We start from the raw sequence: 19,083 nt of genomic DNA on the forward strand, positions 1-19,083 counted from the left end.
TTATTTTTAGAAAAAAAAATTTTCTAATAAAATGTAACTTAATATAAATTTGTCCAGTTCTCTATCAGCACTAGAAAGTACTTACAAGAACATAGAAAGATTCCATTATATCCTTTATGCTAATACATTTTAGGAATATTTTTTAACAAAAATGAATTTTGACTTAACCAACAGCAGTTAATCCCCAAAGCATTCTAATTAAGTCAGATCTTTATAGCACTTATTCTAAAGTATTTTGATTTATTAGCATCATAAATGTGTACTGAGCATCCAAATTCCACTAGGTATGAACAATGACTTTTGTCATTAAGCTGAACAAAGTTTTATGCAAAATAGCAAATTTGAGTATTGAATAATCTTAATACTATATTAGAAAACTTCATATAACTTTAACATATTTAACATGTATTGGTCAACCTGCCATGGGGGGGGGGGGTGGAATTGGAACAGAAGGTTTGGCAATTGTCAATGATGTAAAATTATTCATGCATATATCTGGTAAATAAAAACTATTAAAATATTTTTTTAAAAAGAAAACTTCATATAAAATCTAAGTTCTTGGAAGGGACTTCAGAAGTTATCTAGGCCAAAGATTCTTAAGCTGATGCTCTATGCTCTTTAAATATTTGGAAAATTATATTTCACTATAATTTGTTTCCTTTGTACTCCTATGTATTTTATGCAGTTAGCAGTATTGAAAAGGTCCGTGGGTTCTTCCAGCCTGCTAAAGGAATCCATGACATAAAAATGATTAAGATCTAGGCTAATCCCCTCAGGGAAGGGAAATAGGTCCTCTCCAAACCTTGTGTTTCACATCAGACAACAAGATGGTCAACAAGCATTTAAATAAACACTTATGTGTCAGGTACTGTGCTAAGAATGGGTAATAAAAAAGAAAGACAAAAACATAATGCCTGCCCCAAGGAGCTAAAATTCTACATTAGAGGGATTAGGGACACAGTGGCTTCGCAATCTGGAAAATCCATGTAAAATTTTTTGGCCTTCCCTTCATACCAAAGAAGTCTGAATTTTTTTCAATTGGGTTGGATTAAATATTTGGTCACAGGCTACATATAGATCAGTGTTAAATAAGAAATACTGTATAAAAAAAATTTTAATACAAAATAAATATGAATTATTTTTAAAATAAGACAAATTTAAAGAGAACACACTGTATAACAAAAAGTACTTCTAAAAAATTAACCATTGAGTAGTGTGCCTTAAATATTTGTTTTACCCCTGATCAAGAGGCTGAATGAATGATGTGTTAAGTGGCATATAGACTACTTCAGGACCTATATTGTAGAATGTGGGCTTTCTGGGTGACCAGAGATGCATTGTCCAGAAGAAAAGGTAATCCCTTCCTGGCAAGGTCTTTTCTAATCTTTGATACAAAACACCGATGGAACCATTTAGTTTCTTATGCCAACCCATGATATATCAAAACCGCTATGTCAAAAGTCACAATGTGGAAGGGACAACTCTGCAGAGTAAACTGGAGGAAAGGCACTATAAGTACAGGAGGCCAAGAAAGGTCTATGAAGATGTTGTGATTCGAGCTGTCTTGATAACAAGGAAGCAGAGGCAAGGAGGGACACAGCAAGTAAAAAGTACAGAATTAGAAGATATGACAGGTGACGATCATCAAGACCAGTGTCTGGATTGTACAGTATGTTGAGAGACACTGAAAAGGGCTTCAGAAGCCAAATAGGATTTGAAGTTTCATCTAGGAAGCAAAAAGGAGCCACTGGAGTTGAGTAGAGTAGTAGCATGGTTAGACCACAATCTAGTAAAATCACTTTGACAGTTAAATGGAGAGTGGACAGGATAGCAGAACTCTAAATAATCTAGTTATGAGGGGATGGGGCCTGTTCTGTTGTGACAGCAGCATGATGACAACAGTTATGTGTGGTGAGTGCAAGTAAAGAGGCAAGAATGAGCCTTGTGAGCCTGAATAACAGTAATAAAAAAGTTGGGAAGGAAAGGATTTGGAGAGAAAATGATAAATTATTTTGACACGGTTTTAGAAATGTAAAATTTTCAGTTCAAGATGTTCAGTAGTTGATAATGAGAAACTAGAAATTGGAGCTGAATAAATAGATCCAAGAATCATCTGCATAGAACTGATAAGATCTGCAAATGAAATAGTACATAAAAAGGAAAGGAGCAAGGACAAATCTTTAAAGAATGTCCATGGTTAGTGGGTGGTCCCCAAAGAAATGCAAATTAGCCCTGCAAAGAAACAATAAGAAGGTAGAAGGGGAATAGAGAGCATGGTCACAAAAAAAAAAAAACTAGAGAGGAAAGGATATCCAGAAAAGTGTCATTGGAATTGTCAACAGAATAAAGAAAAGGCCATTCCCTCTAATAGTCAAATAAACTATTGAAGAATTAAACAGATCATGGGAAACAAAAGTGTAACAACTATCTAGGTTTTTTGGTGCTTAATGGGTGAGAAGTAAACATAAGGAGCCAAGAGTAACGTTAAGCATTGAGTTAACATTTTTTGAATGCATAAACCTAACAAAATTCTTTTTCCAGAAGCTGGAATCTATAAAGAAACTATGAAACCATACCCAAAAATCATTTGTGATCTTTTTGTGGTTCTAAAAATTTTTTAAAGATTTGAAAATTCCCAGATCTGTCTAAAACTTGCTGTCTAAGCAAGTTTTAAAGTAATTTTGAAAATAAAATTGAACAGTGTATCACCACAATGAATTTTTATATATCATCTGTTTTATTTCTTTTTCACTTCTAAACCTATTACTGAATGAGATGGAATGAGATCTCTCAATACAATTGTGAAAATCAAGTAAGGATTCACCCACCCCAGAGTTGGAGTAGACCTAAAGCTAGTACTTGGGCATTGACCCAAGGACATACCTATTCCCCTTCCTGCTATTCTTCCATGACATCATTTCCTTCCTACCTCAACCCAATATGGGCAGCTATTTTCTTACTGGCCAAAGTTCAATTTCCTGGGTAGTTCCCATATTTAGAATGTAAGACCCTCAGCCAATGAGGATGATGGTTAGTGGTCAGAGGGGTTTTTGCGTTAGGGTCTATTTAAACTGCTTCTTCCACTGGAGTGATTGCCTGCTTCTTACAAGAAAGTATAATAAACCTTCATTTTGCTCCTAGAAATATCTCCGTTTTTGTTTTGTTTTGTTTTTTTAAACATGGTGGTCACTCACCTCTCTGAGTTATATATTACTCATAATTACTGTCATTTCAGTAATATCTGACTCTTCATGACCCCATTTTGGATTTCTTGACAAAAGATACTGGAGCAGTCTGCCATTTTCTTCTCAAGCTCCTTTTGCAAATGAGGAAAGAGACAAGATTAAGTGACTTGCCCAGGGTCACACAGCTAATGAGTATCTGAGACTGAATTTGAGCTCAAGATGAGTCATCCTGACTCCAGGCCCAGCACTCTATCCACTGCACTACCTAGGTACCCTCATAATTATCACGAGTACTATTTACAATTTTCTGTTACCTATTGTTTGTTCTACTCTTTTGCTTAGGTTTAAGATTAATGGTATGTGTTTGAATTTTGTGATTATAAAAAACATCTTACTTCCCTACCCAATTTTCATTAATTTAAAAAATGCTAGAAAAATCATTAAGTTGTTATAAAATAAGTTTCTCACTGGAATTTCGTAAAGCCAGAAGAGAGATGAAAACAGTGCAGTTTCTAAGCTGAGAGTCATTAACTGTTGTAAATGAAAAATCAAGTGCCAGGAGTATAAATAATATTGCTCTCTGTCTTATAAGAACAGCTCACATCTGAACAGTGTTTTGTTCCATAGAGCATTTCTCTCATAAAAATTCTATGAAGTATATAACATATTTTGCAGATAAAGATACCAACATTTAGAGAAGTCCTAATTTGTCTATGGTCACACAGTAAATGACCAAGTCAGAACTTAAGTCTCATTGAAAATCTAAATTGATGTTTCTTCTGTGACACCCCATCACTCAGCATTGTAGCATTTAAACGGTATTTTGGATATTAGAAAGCAGTTTTTAATGCCCTATCAAATATTAAAATAGCATTGTCTATACACTCCAGACAATTGCCAGTCCATCATTCAAGCACTGTATTGATGCACAGTACACCCTCACAAAAAATGGCAGAAGTAGAAAGTGAAATTTATATCAGTAGATTTTGTTACCTTTTGTTGACATGTCAACTGATAACTGAAGATATTGAAGAAGAGTAGTTCTGAATTGTTCATTGGGTTTTTAAAGGACAAACATCTTTTTTTTTAATTTTATAATTATAATTTTTTGACTATATATGCATGAGTAATAACATTATCCCTTGTATTCATTTTTCCAAATCTTACCCTCCCTCCCCTGGATGACAGGCAATCCCATACATTTTACATGTCTTACAGTATAACCTAGATACAATATATGTGTGTAAATCCAATTTTCTTGTTGCACATTAAGTATTAGCTTCCGAAGGTATAAGTAACCTGGGTAGATAGACAGTAGTGCTAACAATTTATATTCACTTCCCAGTGTTCCTTCTCTGGGTGTAGTTGTTTCTGTCCATCATTGATAAACTGGAAGTGAGTTGGATCTTCTTTATGTTGAAGATTTCCACTTCCATCAGAATACATCTTCATACAGTATTGTTGTTGAAGTGTACAGTGATCTTCTGGTTCTGCTCATTTCACTCAGCATCAGTTCATGTAAGTCTTTCCAAACCTCTCTGTATTCCTCCTGCTGGTCATTTCTTACAGAGCAATAATATTCCATAACCTTCATATACCATAATTTACCCAACCATTCTCCAATTGATGGACATCCATTCATCTTCCAGTTTCTAGCCACTACAAAAAGGGCTGCCACAAACATTTTGGCACACACAGGTCCCTTTCCCCTCTTTAGTACCGCAGCAATGCTGGATCAAAGGGTATGCACAGTTTGATAACTTTTTGGGCATAGTTCCAAATTGCTCTCCAGAATGGCCAGATTCTTTCACAGTTCCACCAACAATGTATTAGTGAAGGATAAACATTATCACAAAAAAGATTTTCTTTGTGTTTGAATCTTGGTGAAACCTAGAATTCTGCAGCTACTCTTTAAAAAAAAAAATTTTTTGCACCCAGCACATTCTTTTGAATATTTAGAGTTGAGCTGATACCATCCATCATAAGCTGAATATGATCATCAAAGTGTTCTTAAGATACTAAGAAAAGAATAGACATACACTGATACAATCTGAATCTGAAGCACTTCTGGTTAAAGGTCTAATGTAGAGACAAAGTTAAGTGACTTGAACTCTGGTTCAAAGCAATTTTTTAGTTTGAAAAAAAAATTTTTTTTTCTTTTTTTGGGTGGGAATGGGACAAGGCAATCAAGTTAAGTGACAAACATCTAGCAGTATCAAGACTGAGAACAGACTTGAATTCAAGCCCACCTGACTCTGGAGTCAGTGCCTTATACATTATACCGCCTAGTTGCCCTGAAGAAATGATTTCATAAAAGAAAGAACAGGTAGATGGGGTGTGTGTGTGTGTGTGTGTGTGTGTGTGTGTGTGTGTGTGTGTACTACCTCTATAGTGCTCTATAATGCTAACTATACATACTCATATACAGAAGTGTACCAAGTACCACAGACTAGAGGTCCTGGTCCTGGCACAAAGATGTGTTTTCCTAGAAAAAGGTGAAGCTAATGTTTCAAATGCCCCATAAAATTTAAAATCTTTTCACATGACTTAGGGATACTCTCAAGATGTGCAATGTGTTATCACACATCCAAAATCAACTCTACTTAGTGCTAGTAACATCCTCCAGAGTTTGTCAGCAGCCAATAGACCACAGCTATTAATATGCTATTCTCAAAATTGTCTGATCATTGCCGTAAAAAAGGGGGGAACAGTTCTTGCACTTCATGGTTCATAAGAAAAGCAAAGAAAATGGCAAGATCATCTCTTGCATATAGACATTCAATAATGACCTTTCAGTTTTATAAATAAAGAGATCTAAGAAATGCTCCAGTGGAAACTGTCCGGAAAGAATGAGTAACGTTTTGGTTGGTTTGTCCATTTGGTTTTTATATTCTGTGAGATCTATAAGTGAGGAATGATTATAGGTGGATAGAACCATAGATTTCAAGCAGAAAGGAAGCGTATTTTACAAGATACTGAGCAACTTCCCTGTGGTTTTACAAGTAGTTTGGTGGCAGAGGCAGATTTTTCCCCACTGACTCTAAATCTAGCACGTGTGTATTACAACCACACAGAGGTCAGATGGCTAGATCAAGAAGGGACCTGATGAATCATCTGGTTCAATTCAACAAATATTAGGTTATATTCTGCTTAAGGCACTAAACTAAACACTGGAATAATCCCTATCTTGAAACGACTTACAACTTAGTGGAATGGAGAAATGCAGTTAAATTAAACGTTTAAAAATCACAGAAAAACTCGGACAGAGAGAGTCCCAAACCCTCTTACTCTAAAAAGTAAAGGCTTTACCTCTTCTACTTTAGATATTATTTAGATGGTAGCATTAAGTGCAGGGACTTGTAGCATCAATGATAACGTAGATAATTAACCCAGTAGCTAGTGCTGGACCAAGAAGATATTAAATACTTAATAAATTTTTCTCTTTTTTTTTATTTGAATCTTAATCTGATCAATCCAGTTCTTATCCCTGCATCAAAACAGGAGAACAGACTAGAAAATCAAATACCTAGAAAAGGTTTTATTAAGTCATACATAAGGTTGCTTATTGACATAGAAAACTATATATTAGCATCATGTGTGTGCTGTATAATTTATTAAATTGCTTTCCTTATTAAGGAAACAGATGACAGAGACAGAGAGCTTTACCAAATGTTAATAAAATAAATATTAATTTATTTTATAATAATATATTTGTAATAAAAATGTTAATAAAATAAAAATATTAAACAAGGCAAGATTTTTAAAATTTTTAAATTATCTATATTCTATTCTATTTTGATTTGTTTTATTAAATACTGCCCAATTCTAATCCAAGACTCTTACCTTAGAGCTAATATGTATCCCATCTAATCATTAGAAATGCCAAAAAAGCAAACATTTGTACCAGTGAGTATTCTTCAGCAAGAGCATATCTCCATTTTCACTTGAGTGACACAGAATGTCATCTCACACTCAAAAAAAAAAAAGAGAGAGAGAGAGATGTAACATGTTCTCTTTGCAAGATAATCAGCACCATGTAGTGCTAAAATGTGAAAAATGCAAGGAGGAAAAACCAAGACATGGAATTTCAAACAGGTCATCAGGGAATTTAGGGGTCGTCTAGTCTAAGCCTTCCATTTTTTCACTTGAAGAAAATAAGAAACCAAGAAGTACTATGTTGTGCTAGGTACAAGAGGTCCAAATTGAAATGTGATACAGTCCCAGTGAAGTCATCAGCCACAGGAATAGTTTAAAAATAACATCACAATTACCTGACTGACTTGTTAACAGTTTTTCAGCCTTAAAGTTTATGAATGGAAGAAACTAGAAAAGGGAAGCTTATAGCAATAGAACTGAGTTCAGAATCAAGGTTTCATGGACCGTTCAAATGCTTACTCCCAGCTAGTGACAGGGAATAAGTAGGAGAATTCTGGATGACATTTCTCCTCCCTCGAGTCCACTATTAATCAAGAGCCAACAGCAGGTCCCAACACTATTGGCTTGACTTGAGGACTCCCTACTTAGATTGTCTTAATGGACCTGTGTGAAAGAAAGGAGTCCTGAATTGCCCTTATACAAGACAGAGAAAAAGAAATATGTACATAAAAGACTAGAGCTTTATATATTTACCTATGGGGTAAGGGTGAAGAGGTAGTGTGTGTGTGTGTGTGAGAGAGAGAGAGAGATAGTAATGGAAAACAGAATCATCCATCCCTTACAGAAGCCCCAAAATGCCACGTCTTCTTTCATATCACTTGCAGACCCTTGAAAGTTTTTGTCCATCCTTTTCTTTTGCTTTATATTTTTGATGGAGGTCAGTACAGTAGAAAAAACAATGGATATGTGGCAGCTAAGTGGTGTAGTGGATAGAGCACCAGCCCTGAAGTCAGGAGGACCTAAGTTCAAGTCTGGCCTCAGACACTTATCACTTCCTAATTGTGTGACCCTGGGCAAGTCACTTAACCCCAACTGCCTCAGCAAAAAAAAAACAAAAACAAAAACAAAAAAAAAAAAACAATGGATTTGCTCTAGAGGCCCTGGGTTTGAATCTTGGTTCTGTCAATAGGCATGTAAATCTAGATATGTCATTTAATCTGACCTTTCTAAATCCTGGTGTTCTAATGGGGATAATGCCTATATGCACCATAGTAGTGTGATAAAGATCAAAGATATTAAAATTTCTTTGCAAACAATAAAATGCTGCAAGTGTCGATTATTATTGTTTTAAATTATTAAATCAAAAACTGTGAGGTTATCACTTTCAACTCCTACAAATTAAAATTATTACAGGGTATTCATAGTTATCAAATGAGATAAGATCTGTAAAGTTCTTAACACACCACCTGGCATATAGTAGGTGTTTAATAAATGCTTTCCCCCTTATTCTAAAAACAGTGATAATAAGCCAGGATAATTATCCCATAATAATGATGCCATAAAAGTAATCATGTATCCTAAGAAATCCAATGTGCCTTTCTGGGACTCAAGTTTCCTTATTTACAAAATGAGAGAATCTCTTCTCATCCTTAAGTCCTAAAATCCCAAGGATCCCATGATATTTAGCTCCCAAATGTCTGTTCTCAGAACCACCATGTCAAGTATTACTGAGCTCTGGAGACCACATTTGGGGAGAACATTAACAATGTAGAGTGACTATAATAGTGAGGAATGTGAATGTGAATACCAAATCACATTAAGCCTGGATGAAGAAACAGAGAAGAAATGAGAACAATTTGCAAGCATGGAAAGGGTTGTCTCACAAAAAATATTCTGTTTAGCCCTGAAGGGCAGAACTGGATACAAGTGAAATTTGTGTAAAGGAAAACTTAGCTTTAAGTAGATCTAGTAGAGGCATCTTAGGAGGCAGTTAAGTTGCTCCTCCCTGGAGGTCTTTAAGCAGAAGTTAGATGAACCTTTGTCACAGAGATGACATGAATGAATGAACATTATTAAGTACTTGCTATTTGCCAAGCATTGTGGAGATAGTAATGTCATAGTGAGGATTCATGTCCAAGTACAGATTGGACTAGGTGACTCCTAATGTCTTCAACAAGAGAGAGTATTAAGTCAACGGATATTTTATTAAGCACCTAAGTTCTGTGCCAAGAACTAAGTGAAAGAAGAAAGAAAAGCAGAGAAAGTCCCTGTCTCCTAGGAGCAAGTACCAAAGAAAGAGCTCTTCCCCTGTTGTGTTATCGTCTAATGAGGGAGAGAACATGTAAACAAATACGAACACAAAAACAGGTAAATTAAAAGTGATCTCAGAGGGAAAGCCTTGGAAAATTAAGGGGGCCAGGAAAGGTCGCCTAAGGAAACTAGTTTTCCCATCTCAGCTCCCTCTAGTGTCATTTCTATTTCTTCTATAAGCATAAAGCTATATAAGAGAATATAGGATTGCGATGAGGCAGCTAGACAAATGCAGAGCATAGAGGGCTGGACCAGGAGAAAAGATGATGGCAATTCTGGGTGATCCTAGACAACTTGTTTTACCTCTCTTGGCCACAATTGTCTCATTTGCAAAATGGAAAGAATAATAGCACCTCCCTCGTAGGTTTGTCTTAAAGATTCACAGATATGTGTATATACACATATGTACATAATATGCATTACATGTAATACATAATCTATCATATGCATATGATATATATGATGTGTATGTATATATGATGTGTAATAGTGTGTGACATATACAATAATATATGTATATTGCACTACTGTGTGTATATATATATGACCTTATATGTATAATATGTAACTACATCTGAGTAAGATATACAAATAACTGTAAATTTTAAAATGTGCTGAGTTACCATAAAAATCTGAAAAGTCATTCAGTCAATATAAACAACTGAAAATGCAGCCATGCAGAACAAGTAAGAGAGTTCCATATTGCCAACTAGCAAATACCAAAGAAAGAGCTCTTCCTCTGAAATGAATAATGAAGTTAAAATAATGAATCAGGAATGGATGGAAGCAGGGATGAAGCAAGCCTCCTGACTGTCATTAGAAAGGTGACAAGGAACAGGTAGATGCAAATTATAAATATGGCCTGAGGGGTCATTCATTTTCCTTAACTATTTTTTTTTTGTTGTTGTTGCAAGGGAGAGGCAAGATTGTTCTGAGACTATGAGGAATAATCAGGAAATGAGGGTGCTATGAAAATTAATAAATCCTTTAAAAACATAATTGAGCCAAAGGGAAGTATATGTATATATACACATTTATTTTCATTCATGTGTATGTGTGTATACATATGTACATATTGTGTATTGTGTGTATGTATATGTTTATATATGTTGTACTGTGTGTACTTATATATGTGTGTCTCCATAAGTATTTGTGATTATATATCTGTACGTGTACATGTATGTGTGTGCCTGTGTTTGTGTGCATTGTTTTCTGTGTGTGCATGTGTTTATATTTAATGAAAAGATTTCTCATTAAGAGGCAAGATCTTGTTTCACAAAATTGAAAAAGGTGATACTATTAAGAGGTAGCTATAGAGCAATTGATCAAGTGTTAGACTTTTAATCAGGAAAGCAAAGTTTGAATTCTAGTTTGTCCACTGTGTGACCCTGAAAAAATCATTTAAATTCTCTCAGCCTCAGTTTCCTCATCTATAAAATGGGCATAATGATAGCATGTACCTCCTAGGGTTATTGTGAGAATTAAATAGGATAAGCTGTATAAAGCATTTTCCAAACCATAAAACACTATATGAAAGTTAGCTATTATTATTACTTACAAATAATTCTTTTTCCCAGAAAGTCAATAAACATTTATTAAGTTCCTGCTTTATGTCAGGCATTATGCTAAGCACTGGAAATACCAAGAAATGTAAAAGCAAATCCCTGCTCTTTAGGAGCACACAACCTAATGGAAGAGATAACAGAAAATAACTATGTACAGACCAACTATATACAACATAACTTGGAAATGATAAACAGGAGGAAGGCACTAGATTTTTTTTAGAATTTTTGGAGACAATGTGAGTAAGTGATTTGCCCAGCTAATAAGTGTCGAGGCTGCATTTGAACACAGTTCCTCTTGACTCCAGAGCCAGTAACTTGATCTGCTGTCACCTATCTAGTCCTGGAAAGCACTAGAATTAAGAGGTATTAGGAACAGCTTCTCATAGAAAGTGGGATTTTGAAGGGACTTAAAGAAAGCCAAAAGAAAGCAATGAAGAGGGAGAGAATTCTAGTCATGGAGAACAGTCAGCAAAAAGGATTGAATTGAAGTGGTCAGATTGAGTGAACAGTCATCAAAAAGGATTGAATTGAAGTGGTCAGATTGAGTATCTTGTTTGAAAAACAGCAGAGAGGAAATGGGGAGGAAGGAAATAAAAGAAATTAGAATACTATAAAGATGGGGGTAGGCCAGGTTAAGAAAGGGATTTTATATTTGAATCTGGAGGTGATAAACAACAGCCCAAGAGTTGACTGAGTAGGGAAATGACATAGACCTGCCCAGGTGAGTGGAGGATGAACTGGTTTGGGAAGAGCCTTGTGCAAGATAGACAAACCAGCAAGCCATTGCTGTAGTCTAGATAGGAAATGATGAGGGCCAGGTGTTACAAAGGTAAAATGACAACAGATTGGCTATGGAAGGTAAAAGAGAATGAGGAATCAAAGATTTGGGGCTCAAGTGACTGAAAGGATGGTGATATCCTCAAGGGTATGGAGAAACAATGAGGTCAGTTTTGGATAATTCTCGTTGGTTAAATTTTAAGGGAGAAAAAGATTATTATGAGAATACCCTCCAAGCCTAGAATGTTTTTATTTGATTGAGTTTTATCTCCACTCTCCTGGGAAGTCTTTGTCTTTTGGTATATTGTAATTTTTTTCTAAAAGAGTCAAATATGTATCATTATTTTTACAAGACTCTATAACATTGCTATGTTATCTTAGCTATTTACTCAGTTACAGATAGTCTTGTACATGCTGACATATTTTCAGGAAAGAACAGTGCCCAAAAACATTTTGTTTTGTTTTTCTTTCCATAGTTGGACTATCTTTGACAAAAAAAAATAGACCACAGCATCTCTTCTGGATTTTGAAGATATTGTCTTTGCATATAAAGGAGGAGGGGACTTTGCAATAAGAAATCCATTAACCAATTATTTAAAAGAAAAAAGTCAAAAAAGTTTGAAACAGGAAAAGATGAACCTCATGAGCTTTATTCTTTTTTATCTTTTAAAATATTATTTAGCATATTCATTGGTTCTCAGGGAAAGAACAAGAGATTCTAGATGAAATTATAATAACATAGAAAAACAAATAATATAAATAAAAACATTTTTAAAAAATAGACTTGATTGAAGTCAGAGGTCAAATGTTTCACGTGTACTTACCAGGAAAGGTAGAATTGATTTGATTACTGATTAACTATACTCAGAACTAAAGATGGAAAATTGGGGAAGAAGAGGAGGTTACAAGTAATGGGCTTGAAACCATGGAAACAAAAACCCCAAACCATGGAACGGTACTTTGGATTCCAGAAGAAGGTGGATGATATGGGGCAGTCAGCATGGCTTTAAAATGGGTTGGAAGAGAAACTATAGCTAAATGGAAGGATGATTCATAAGCTCTATTGGGGGAATTGGTATCATTTTACAACCAAACATCATTCCATGGGATATTAGATCATTGGACACTGTACAAAAGGAGCATAAACAAACAATACTGTGAAGATAACTGCAATATATACACTATATGCCAAATAAGGTGTAAAAAATTCTCTGAAAACCTTGACAAGATTCTTCAAATAAAATTTGCTCATAGTTTGCAGGTACCTAATGACTTTGGTGCAAAAGGGGTTCCAGGGAAGCATAGTGAAAATTGCACTGGAAAATGCTATTCCAGTTTAAGAAATGAAAGAGGCCAAGGATTTATTTATAGTTGACTCAGAAACCTTACACCTGTATATCATGAGTACTTTCTCCAAAAAAAGAATCTGGTTTATTATAAAATGGAAAAAAATATAAATGGTATAATAAAAAGTTTAAATGATCATATCTTAAAACAGAAAATAATTAATCGAACAACAAATCAATATGTATTAAGCCCCTCTGGGTTCCAGCCATTGTCTAAAGTGCTAGGACAAAGAAAGAGGCAAAAAACAGTTCCCTCCCTCAAGCAGCTCACAATCTAATTAAAGATGTAGCAGTCATTTCAAAATAAGCCATTTATGGACAAGCAGCTGGCCTCTCTAGCTGCCTGTCTTGGCTAGAGCCAAGCAGAGGGCATGTAGTACCAAATGAAAAGAAAGGATTAAGATGAAAAAAACAATACTTTGTGTGATTGTAATGGCACTGACCAGAAATACCGAAACTAATTATTAACAAAATATAGTACTGTGGTTAGGGGATGACCTCCAAATCAGGACAACCTTCATTTGAGTCCTATTTCTGACACATAGTGATTGTGGGACTCTGGAAACTCACTTAACCTGTCTCTAGGCGATTCTTTAATTGAGTTAAAATTGCTATCTGCTTTGTTCAGGAGAGTTTCCTTACCTAAAGCTCCTTATGCTGATAAAATCACAAGTCCAGGAATAAAAAAAAAAAAAAAAAAAAAACCCTGAAATGCAAAACAGCACACACACACACACACACACACACACACAAAAAAAAGAATTAAAGAGCCCTCAAACAGCTTCAGCCATCAAACATATACTCTCTTTGTCAAGCCAAGAGATAAAGCAGTCAAGGTCAACAGTGGTTTAGAGCACAAGCTCATTTGCAAAATATTACAGAGAATGAAGATGGAAAATTCTGATCAGTATCATTTCACCGAAAATGTGTAAATCAGTTGAGAGGAAATCAACAATGACTCAGAAGATTCAATTCACAAACACTTAAGCATTACAGTGTGCTAGGGATACAAAAATTACAAAAAGCACAATCTCAAAAGAGGATAAGGCATTTACACAAATAAGAACGAGATAAGGCTGAACAGAAAGTTAATTTCTTAAGACCAAACCCTTTTTCTCCTTATGCTTCAGAAATTGAGGTCTTAATCCTCACCATCCAAGCCTCCATACTGCTACCTTGACCAGCACCACAGTCTGTAAAACTGAATTGTTCAGTTCTCTGGGGCCCTGAGATTGGGGCACCCATTTGTCCCTGAAAAGCTTTTACTCCCTTTAGGAAACCCCCCTGATGCTAAGTGCCTAGTCAGGATCCCTGATGTGATACCCCTGCCTTCCTATTAGGACACTCACAAACTACTAGGAAATCCACAAACTTCCCCCTGCCAGAACTCTCTCTCTTGCTAATGTCTCAGATCCCCTGTCCTATTCCAGTAAATCTTCCAAGCCTGTGACCTGGCTGTTCTCTGCCACCTGAGTCAAACCTAGCAGCATAATGTCTTCTCTGATCATTTGAGCCTACATATATGCAAACTCCTATTGCAATTATAATGGGCACAACAGAGTGGAATGCTGAATCATCCATTCTACCTTAGCTCCGTCTCCCACTCTGTTTTTTTAAAGTGAGTTTCCAGAGTCCCATAGTCAGTATATGTCAGAAATAGGATTCAAAGAATGCTTTCTTACTCTCCTTTCTCCTCCCTCAGCAACCAGCACAGGCCACGGAAGACAGTAAGTAAGCACTTGTTGACTGGCTGATTGATTGACCTAAAAAACCCAGTTTCTGGGTATGACTACCTTTAGTCTTCTCGGGACAAAGAGATAGCCATCCTATTTTTAAAGATCTGAGAAATGTATCTAAATACCACATTATTTCCATTACTAATAAGCCAGCAGAGCAGCATCAGCCCTCATCCTCAACCCTAGGAAACCTTATTAGTCACCTTTGTCCATTCCAATAGAGGAGATTCTTCTCTTTGAGCTCTCTGCCTTCCTGTTTATTTATACATGACAGTGCTGATTCTTCTGCCCCTATTGTTAACCATGTTTTCAGAACCTTTTGAAAGTATAAATAAATGATAGCTGTCTCATCTCCTTTCTCCTATATTTTGTCAGGGCCCAGAATTCTGACAGCTTACAGAGACATGATTTACCATTACAAATGCCAGGTGAGGGAGCTCCAATCACCTTCTATTCATGAAGGTGCCTGATAATTCAAAGTGCCAACTCCTTCCAGCAGTGTCAAAGGGTTTAATCTAATTTGCTCCTATGGAGCTAGAGATAGATGAGCTGTGCTGTATACTTTTAATATAGCTCCTGCCATTGTGAGATAGGTTATTTCCATTCAGTAGGGCAGGCTAATTTCCAGGAAGCCAAATTTCTGTAATGTTTAGGGGAAAGAGCTAGATTTCTCTATTATAAGAATAAAAATAAGTAACATCCATATTTCTATTGATGTTTACTTTAAATCTGTTATTTCATTGGATCTTCACAACAACCAGTAAGGAAGGCATAATCAGTCAACATCTCAACAATAAATGTATTAAATATTTTACTATGTGCCAGGCACCATGCTATGTGTTGGAAAAACAAAGGCAAGAGTATAGCCCTTGCCTTTAAGGACTATTTTCAATCAGCAGTTCCATTTGGCTTCCATAGCCCTGGTCTCCCCTCCATTTTCAACTTCTCTTTGTGTGAGACATCTTTCCAATAGATCGTAAGTTCCTTGAGAGCAAGGACAGTGTCTTTTTCTTATTTATATCTCCTGAGTTCAGCACAGTGCCCAACACCTAGTAGCTACTTAATAAATGGTTACTGAATTAAAAGAAAAAACTTCCACTCTAAGGAGTGATGCAATATATAAACATACAGTACTTATTTGACAGAGAGGGAAATAGCTGAGAAAGGTTAAGTGATCTGCATAGACTCGAACAATTAGTACTGCCTTAATCAGGATTTGAATTCAGACCTTCCTGACAAGTTCTTCTTGCTGTGTCTCTATTGAATGGCCTAGCTACTTCCCCTGACAGATGTGGATTAGGAAAGAAGCCCAATGGGTAGTTATGACTTTCTAGCTCTGATGCTTTGCCCTTCCATTATTATCTTAGTGAGAAATAGAACCAGAGTGATGGAACCTGCCCATTGTTAAATTTTCAGTGTGAGTAGCTCCACCTCAGACATTGACAAGCATTGCATATTAGGGCTTGATTTATTGTTGTACTGATTTACTGAAGAAAGTGATTCTATTAAATTTTTTAAATATCCAGTGTATATTTGGGGAAGGGAAGGGAGAGCTGGTCAAACCTAAGCAAGCCTCAAACTCAGTTCTTCTCATTACTGGTTCAATGCCTTCCCACTGCACTGTGCTTCCTCTTGGATGAACATTTGTGGGGCAGGGAGGGAGGGAGGGAGATTTATAGTTGTGAGCTGACAGAAATGGCTTCTCACAAGGAGATTTTGGCATTTCTGGCCAGACAGGAGAGGGTCTAGAATCTGAAGCTTCCACATGGCTTTCTTCTAACACTTGTACACTATATTGTCAGACAGAAACATTCTGGTCCAGCTCAGAGGTCAGAGGCAGGAAGACTCAAATACCAACCCCGCCTTAGTCACTTATTGTCTGGGTGACACTGAGCAAGTCCCTTTGCTTCCTCACTACCCAGAGACTAGTCTCTGGAGCTAAATTTCAGGACAACGCTCAGCACATTAGTAGGGTCAAGTCAACCAACAGAGTGGGTTTCTTCACCAGGACTTCCTGACTCAGTAAAGTCACAGGTCTGCCAAGCAACTCCTCAGGGGCTGCTTAGATCGTTCTTATAAAGGTTTTCCAGAGATAAGAAGGTAGGTATATTGTTCATTCCTAATCTTTTCTTGGTCACCCTTTTTGGATAATAATGTCCCATGATAGTTTCCATTTTTCAAAAATTTCTCCCTTTTGAGATCTTTAAACTATTCTACTAGATTCATTCCTTGGGATTATACAGGCTTTTCAGTTTTTAAGAGATGTCAATTAACAAGTAAATAGTGATTAGCTTATCCAACTCTTAATCTTCCTAACAAGTGAAGGAGAGTACAATCTGTGGAAAGCTGGTCCATGTGCCCCCCCCCCACACATCCACACGTACACACACACACACACACACACACACAGCCTTCCATCGGAGATTACCCAGGTGTCGGCACTTACACAAGCTAATTCAAGGTATTTTTGCCAGAGACATCTTGTGACTATATAATATCAGATTGCTTGCTGTCTTGGGGAAGGGGAGAGAGAGACGGGGAGGGGGGAGCAAGGGGGGGATTTTGGAACTCAAAATCTTACAAAAATGGACCGTTGAAGACTATCTTTCCATATAATTAAGGGGGGGAAATACTAAAAATACTAAAAGTCTTAATTTAAAAAAAAAAAAAGACATTCTATGATTATTTCAGCTCATACAATCGTAAAAAAAAAAAAAAGATGCCAGTCATTTTGAAGTATGTGTGTGTGTGTGTGTGTGTGTGTGTGTGTGTGTGTGTGTGTGTGTTTAAATCAGTCTTAATACCTTGATACTTTAATACCTTAATACCTGATACAGAATTAACAGCAGTAAAACCGGAACCTCACTGACTCTACCTAAGCGCTCAGAGGGAATGAGAGATTAACGTTGCACCACATCGCCCCCTGGTGTCCTTACACAGCAGTCCCGTCCTCAAGTGCACGGGGATTAAGATGGATAAATGTGCAAGACCAGGCTGCTGGGGGACGGAAGACCGGTCTCGGAAGATAGGCGCAGGGCTAATTGAGACACTGCCGTACATGAATATGAGGTTTCCCGTCTCCTGCCCCGTCCCCGCGGGAAGGAAAGGTCTGCGTCCCTCCGAGCAGCCCTTCGGTCTTAGAGGGAGTTGAGTTTCTCTGGGCCATTCGGACGCCCTCCTGAAAGTACAAAGGGATGCCGGCTGCCTGGCAGGAAGCCGCGGGAGAGTTGTCAGACATCCTGATAAATAGGGATGATCTCTATTTTCAGACTTTGGCCTTGCATCTCAATCGTGCTCCCTGACTCGCCAGTCTCTCACATGCTGCCAGTGTCCTTGCTGCCCCCCGTCCTTTCGGGCCGGCTCAGAAGCAGCTGCCTGCAAAATTTCAGGGGTGGGGAGCAGGTTAGTGGGTCCCCCAGGCACCGGCACTTCCCCTCCTCGCACCTTTCCCCCGCAGCCCCAAGCCACCCACCCATTCCAGCAGTACCAACGTGGCCCAGCCCCGAAAGAACAAGGACAACGAGAAGGCGGAACAGGAGGGCGACCTTGGAGACCACCCACTCCTTTGTTTACAAATGGGAAAGTCACTAAAGGTCTCGCAGTTAGTGAATGAATGGCAGGGCTGGGGCCTGGTCCTTCTGATCTCCATCCAGCTTGACTTCCACTGTGCAAGATTACTTTTCAGAGAAGCACATTGTCCCCTGCACTGCTCTCTTGAGCTACTTCCCTGACACCATTTGTACTTTGGTAAACAGGTAGTTCAAACTTCAGATCCTCCAACTAGAACTGAAAGGAGACTTAGAGGCCATTTGGTCAAGACTCCCCCATTTTACAGATGAAGAAACTGAGGTGCAAAATCGCAAAGTAATTTAGCTGAGGTCACACATGGAGTAAGCATCAGAGGCTTGACTCTCGAACCTCTGACTCCAGAGCTATTGCTCTTTTTTACTGTGCAGAAGTGGTCATACCTTGTATGCAGAAAAGTTACTTTTTTTTTTTTTTTAATTCTCTAAAGCCTTGAAATAAGAGGAACAGGGTTGGGAATGAAAGAAGCTAGAACTGGGATTCAACATTCATTGGCTGGCAACCTAGAGGGTGGTTAACATTAGAGAAACAATCTGTTGGCTGAAGGAAAGCAGTGGACATTTTAGCAGCCAAACTCCAGCATCTATTATAAGCTGCAGATGTCATAGCCACAGCTGACACCGTCTTGTGATGGAACACCAACAGGCTTGGCTTGGTGTTTATTAATTACCCATGCCTATGGGATTCAGGAGGGGTGACCCCA

The sequence above is a fragment of the Sminthopsis crassicaudata genome, chromosome 5 (assembly GCF_048593235.1).
Source record: "Sminthopsis crassicaudata isolate SCR6 chromosome 5, ASM4859323v1, whole genome shotgun sequence".
Classification (NCBI taxonomy): domain Eukaryota; kingdom Metazoa; phylum Chordata; class Mammalia; order Dasyuromorphia; family Dasyuridae; genus Sminthopsis; species Sminthopsis crassicaudata.